The 5,958-nt window shown below is 41.7% G+C and overlaps 4 non-coding genes and 3 pseudogenes across 4 annotated transcripts; all 7 read left to right on the top strand.

The window, feature by feature from the left end:
* Positions 1–622: 622 nt before the first annotated feature.
* LOC120041125 lies at positions 623–772 on the top strand (annotated as a pseudogene).
* Positions 773–1,455: 683 nt separating this feature from the next.
* LOC120041128 lies at positions 1,456–1,574 on the top strand. Its single transcript, XR_005475838.1, has one exon. It is a non-coding gene; the product is annotated as a 5S ribosomal RNA (ribosomal RNA).
* Positions 1,575–2,265: 691 nt separating this feature from the next.
* Positions 2,266–2,415, top strand: LOC120041130 (annotated as a pseudogene).
* A 682-nt stretch (positions 2,416–3,097) lies between these two features.
* Positions 3,098–3,216, top strand: LOC120041127. The gene has a single exon (XR_005475837.1). It is a non-coding gene; the product is annotated as a 5S ribosomal RNA (ribosomal RNA).
* Positions 3,217–3,909: 693 nt separating this feature from the next.
* On the top strand, positions 3,910–4,071 carry LOC120041126. Its single transcript, XR_005475836.1, has one exon. It is a non-coding gene; the product is annotated as a U1 spliceosomal RNA (small nuclear RNA).
* Positions 4,072–4,761: 690 nt separating this feature from the next.
* Positions 4,762–4,880, top strand: LOC120041124. Its single transcript, XR_005475835.1, has one exon. It is a non-coding gene; the product is annotated as a 5S ribosomal RNA (ribosomal RNA).
* Positions 4,881–5,572: 692 nt separating this feature from the next.
* Positions 5,573–5,722, top strand: LOC120041129 (annotated as a pseudogene).
* Positions 5,723–5,958: the final 236 nt, after the last annotated feature.

Raw genomic sequence — 5,958 nt, 5'->3', positions numbered from 1 at the left:
TGAATTGACTAAATGCAGCTTCTATGGGCTAGTCTCCCCTGCCCTTTTAATACGATCAAAGTTCCTTGTGTTGTCAGGAGCACTGCCTTTTATTTATAGAACAAATAAGAATATTGTTACTGAATGCAGCTTGTGTGTGCTCTGTGCTCCTCGCCCTGTTCAAATGATCAAAGGAAATAATGCTGGTGAGGAGTGGAACTGGACTGGTGTCTGATGGCCCTGTGTTTTCCATGTTGGAATTACAACCCTTTTTATGGAGTAAATCAAAAGCACAATAGAATCTGAGATGTTATCGATAATAATCAATTGGTTTCATGCATTTGTCTGGGGTGTGTGTGTGGGTGTCTGAATGTGATTGTATTTCGTCATATCGCAAACATTGTGATATCAGATAGGTTAAGATATTAAAAAGTAATTGGTGATTTTTTCGACAGTGTTGCATGATGGGAATCTAGTGGTTCACTGATATAATCTAGTAAACAAAATAAACTACTTTTTCACCACTCTGGTGTGCAAGTGCATTCCTAAACGGCATTTAACGCAGGTCGATGTGATATGATATTATCACAACAAAAAGTGGTTCCCGTTAGCGGAAAATGTTGGCACTGGAGAGACTTGCCCTCCACTAAGCAGCAGAGATACTGTGATCAAGAAGTTGGTTGACCCAGTGTGGGGCTCAGCCATTCCACTCTGGCTGGGCTGACCCCTCTTGAATTTTCCAAATGTGGGAATCTCGAATGCAAAATTTATGGTAGTGGTCGTTTGCGCTTTACCCTGATATCTTTGTTAATGATAAACCGTTGCTTGGCGGCAGGCTTAAGGATGACTTGAGTCAACCGACTGTGCTTATGGAAGATCTTTGAAGTCAGTTGTGAAAGAGACTTTGTGGACCAATCGAAAGGTGGAAACATTTGTTTGTAGCAAAACATTGTTGGCATTTTGTCTAAACATTATGTTGCGAAATGCAGCATTGTATTTATGCCACGCTGGTACTTCAATCAAGAGATAGTTGAGAAGCCACTCTAACCCCCCCCGGTCATGATGTGTCATACGCGCCCCATGCGCTTCCAATATGAAATTGTCCATACATGCGTTCCTCCTTAGCACAGAACAATGCAATAGGTTTTCAACATCCAGAGCTTTTGTGTATTTATTGTGGCTAGTAGGATAGCTGCATGGGAAACTGTTGCTGATGATGTATTTGTCAGAAGTCATTGTATTTGTCCGTTTTTTCCCACAAGGCTGAAATATGTGCCCTCGCTTTGAAATGTTAGCAAGGTTTGTTTGTATTTCATCCAACTATCTGTGCTAAAAAGTGATGGCTACAGTATATGTAATTTCTTCCACTTTTTGAGTGAGCCAAAGTTCAAGCTGCTTATCTAATTGGTGAGAATGCAATGTCTGTTTATCAGACTCACTTTGACTTTATATGGTGTACCAAGAGATGTTACCTTCGCTTACGGCCATACCAGCCTGAATATGCCCGATCTCGTCTGATCTCGGAAGCTAAGCAGGGTCGGGCCTGGTTAGTACTTGGATGGGAGACCGCCTGGGAATACCAGGTGCTGTAAGCCTTTTGTCCACTAGGGGGTGTGGCATTATTTCATCAGCAACACTGCCTTGTAGTAAGCATTTGATGCTGAATTGACTAAATGCAGCTTCTATGGGCTAGTCTCCCCTGCCCTTTTAATACGATCAAAGTTCCTTGTGTTGTCAGGGAGCAACTGCCTTTTATGCATAAGACAAATAAGAATATTGTTACTGAATGCAGCTTGTGTGTGCTCTGTGCTCCCTCGCCCTGTTCAAATGATCAAAGGAAATAATGCTGGTGAGGAGTGGAACTGGACTGGTGTCTGATGGCCCTGTGTTTTCCATGTTGGAATTACAACCCTTCTTTTATGGAGTAAATCAAAAGCACAAGAGAATCTGAGATGTTATCGATAATAAATCAATTGGTTTCATGCATTTGTCTGTGTGTGTGTGTGTGTCTGAATGTGATTGTATTTCGTCATATCGCAAACATTTGTGATATCAGATAGGTTAAGATATTAAAAAGTAATTGGTGATTTTTTCGACAGTGTTGCATGATGGGAATCTAGTGGTTCACTGATATAATCTAGTAAACAAAATAAACTACTTTTTCACCACTCTGTGTGCAAGTGCATTCCTAAACGGCATTTAACGCAGGTCGATGTGATATGATATTATCACAACAAAAAGTGGTTCCCGTTAGCGGAAAATGTTGGCACTGGAGAGACTTGCCCTCCACTAAGCAGAAGAGATACTGTGATCAAGAAGGTGGTTGACCCAGTGTGGGGCTCAGCCATTCCACTCTGGCTGGGCTGACCCCTTTTGAATTTTCCAAATGTGGGAATCTCGAATGCAAAATTTATGGTAGTGGTCGTTTGCGCTTTACCCTGATATCTTTGTTAATGATAAACCGTTGCTTGGCGGCAGGCTTAAGGATGACTTGAGTCAACCGACTGTGCTTATGGAGATCTTTGAAGTCAGTTGTGAAAGAGACTTTGTGGACCAATCGAAAGGTGGAAACATTTGTTTGTAGCAAAACATTGTTGGCATTTTGTCGAAACATTATGTTGCGAAATGCAGCATTGTATTTATGCCACGCTGGTACTTCAATCAAGAGATAGTTGAGAAGCCACTCTAACCCCCCCCGGTCATGATGTGTCATACGCGCCCCATGCGCTTCCAATATGAAATTGTCCATACATGCGTTCCTCCTTAGCACAGAACAATGCAATAGGTTTTCAACATCCAGAGCTTTTGTGTATTTATTGTGGCTAGTAGGATAGCTGCATGGGAAACTGTTGCTGATGATGTATTTGTCAGAAGTCATTGTATTTGTCCGTTTTTTCCCACAAGGCTGAAATATGTGCCCTCGCTTTAGAAATGTTAGCAAGGTTTGTTTGTATTTCATCCAACTATCTGTGCTAAAAAGTGATGGCTACAGTATATGTAATTTCTTCCACTTTTTGAGTGAGCCAAAGTTCAAGCTGCTTATCTAATTGGTGAGAATGCAATGTCTGTTTATCAGACTCACTTTGACTTTATATGGTGTACCAAGAGATGTACCTTCGCTTACGGCCATACCAGCCTGAATATGCCCGATCTCGTCTGATCTCGGAAGCTAAGCAGGGTCGGGCCTGGTTAGTACTTGGATGGGAGACCGCCTGGGAATACCAGGTGCTGTAAGCCTTTTGTCCACTAGGGGGTGTGGCATTATTTCATCAGCAACACTGCCTTGTAGTAAGCATTTGATGCTGAATTGACTAAATGCAGCTTCTATGGGCTAGTCTCCCCTGCCCTTTTAATACGATCAAAGTTCCTTGTGTTGTCAGGGAGCAACTGCCTTTTATTTATAAGACAAATAAGAATATTGTTACTGAATGCAGCTTGTGTGTGCTCTGTGCTCCCTCGCCCTGTTCAAATGATCAAAGGAAATAATGCTGGTGAGGAGTGGAACTGGACTGGTGTCTGATGGCCCTGTGTTTTCCATGTTGGAATTACAACCCTTCTTTTATGGAGTAAATCAAAAGCACAAGAGAATCTGAGATGTTATCGATAATAAATCAATTGGTTTCATGCATTTGTCTGTGTGTGTGTGTGTGTGTCTGAATGTGATTGTATTTCGTCATATCGCAAACATTTGTGATATCAGATAGGTTAAGATATTAAAAAGTAATTGGTGATTTTTTCGACAGTGTTGCATGATGGGAATCTAGTGGTTCACTGATATAATCTAGTAAACAAAATAAACTACTTTTTCACCACTCTGTGTGCAAGTGCATTCCTAAACGGCATTTAACGCAGGTCGATGTGATATGATATTATCACAACAAAAAGTGGTTCCCGTTAGCGGAAAATGTTGGCACTGGAGAGACTTGCCCTCCACTAAGCAGAAGAGATACTGTGATCAAGAAGGTGGTTGACCCAGTGTGGGGCTCAGCCATTCCACTCTGGCTGGGCTGACCCCTTTTGAATTTTCCAAATGTGGGAATCTCGAATGCAAAATTATGTAGTGGTCGTTTGCAAAATTTATGTAGTGTCGTTTGCGCTTTACCCTGATATCTTTGTTAATGATAAACCGTTGCTTGGCGGCAGGCTTAAGGATGACTTGAGTCAACCGACTGTGCTTATGGAGATCTTTGAAGTCAGTTGTGAAGAGACTTTGTGGACCAATCGAAAGGTGGAAACATTTGTTTGTAGCAAAACATTGTTGGCATTTTGTCTAAACATTATGTTGCGAAATGCAGCATTGTATTTATGCCACGCTGGTACTTCAATCAAGAGATAGTTGAGAAGCCACTCTAACCCCCCCCCGGTCATGATGTGTCATACGCGCCCCATGCGCTTCCAATATGAAATTGTCCATACATGCGTTCCTCCTTAGCACAGAACAATGCAATAGGTTTTCAACATCCAGAGCTTTTGTGTATTTATTGTGGCTAGTAGGATAGCTGCATGGGAAACTGTTGCTGATGATGTATTTGTCAGAAGTCATTGTATTTGTCCGTTTTTTCCCACAAGGCTGAAATATGTGCCCTCGCTTTGAAATGTTAGCAAGGTTTGTTTGTATTTCATCCAACTATCTGTGCTAAAAAGTGATGGCTACAGTATATGTAATTTCTTCCACTTTTTGAGTGAGCCAAAGTTCAAGCTGCTTATCTAATTGGTGAGAATGCAATGTCTGTTTATCAGACTCACTTTGACTTTATATGGTGTACCAAGAGATGTACCTTCGCTTACGGCCATACCAGCCTGAATATGCCCGATCTCGTCTGATCTCGGAAGCTAAGCAGGGTCGGGCCTGGTTAGTACTTGGATGGGAGACCGCCTGGGAATACCAGGTGCTGTAAGCCTTTTGTCCACTAGGGGGTGTGGCATTATTTCATCAGCAACACTGCCTTGTAGTAAGCATTTGATGCTGAATTGACTAAATGCAGCTTCTATGGGCTAGTCTCCCCTGCCCTTTTAATACGATCAAAGTTCCTTGTGTTGTCAGGGAGCAACTGCCTTTTATTGCATAAGACAAATAAGAATATTGTTACTGAATGCAGCTTGTGTGTGCTCTGTGCTCCCTCGCCCTGTTCAAATGATCAAAGGAAATAATGCTGGTGAGGAGTGGAACTGGACTGGTGTCTGATGGCCCTGTGTTTTCCATGTTGGAATTACAACCCTTCTTTTATGGAGTAAATCAAAAGCACAAGAGAATCTGAGATGTTATCGATAATAAATCAATTGGTTTCATGCATTTGTCTGTGTGTGTGTGTGTGTCTGAATGTGATTGTATTTCGTCATATCGCAAACATTTGTGATATCAGATAGGTTAAGATATTAAAAAGTAATTGGTGATTTTTTCGACAGTGTTGCATGATGGGAATCTAGTGGTTCACTGATATAATCTAGTAAACAAAATAAACTACTTTTTCACCACTCTGTGTGCAAGTGCATTCCTAAACGGCATTTAACGCAGGTCGATGTGATATGATATTATCACAACAAAAAGTGGTTCCCGTTAGCGGAAAATGTTGGCACTGGAGAGACTTGCCCTCCACTAAGCAGAAGAGATACTGTGATCAAGAAGGTGGTTGACCCAGTGTGGGGCTCAGCCATTCCACTCTGGCTGGGCTGACCCCTTTTGAATTTTCCAAATGTGGGAATCTCGAATGCAAAATTTATGGTAGTGGTCGTTTGCGCTTTACCCTGATATCTTTGTTAATGATAAACCGTTGCTTGGCGGCAGGCTTAAGGATGACTTGAGTCAACCGACTGTGCTTATGGAGATCTTTGAAGTCAGTTGTGAAAGAGACTTTGTGGACCAATCGAAAGGTGGAAACATTTGTTTGTAGCAAAACATTGTTGGCATTTTGTCTAAACATTATGTTGCGAAATGCAGCATTGTATTTATGCCACGCTGGTACTTCAATCAAGAGATAG

This window comes from Salvelinus namaycush, unplaced genomic scaffold (genome assembly GCF_016432855.1).
Source record: "Salvelinus namaycush isolate Seneca unplaced genomic scaffold, SaNama_1.0 Scaffold4077, whole genome shotgun sequence".
NCBI lineage: Eukaryota > Metazoa > Chordata > Actinopteri > Salmoniformes > Salmonidae > Salvelinus > Salvelinus namaycush.
This window is presented reverse-complemented; position numbering and strand designations above follow the sequence as displayed.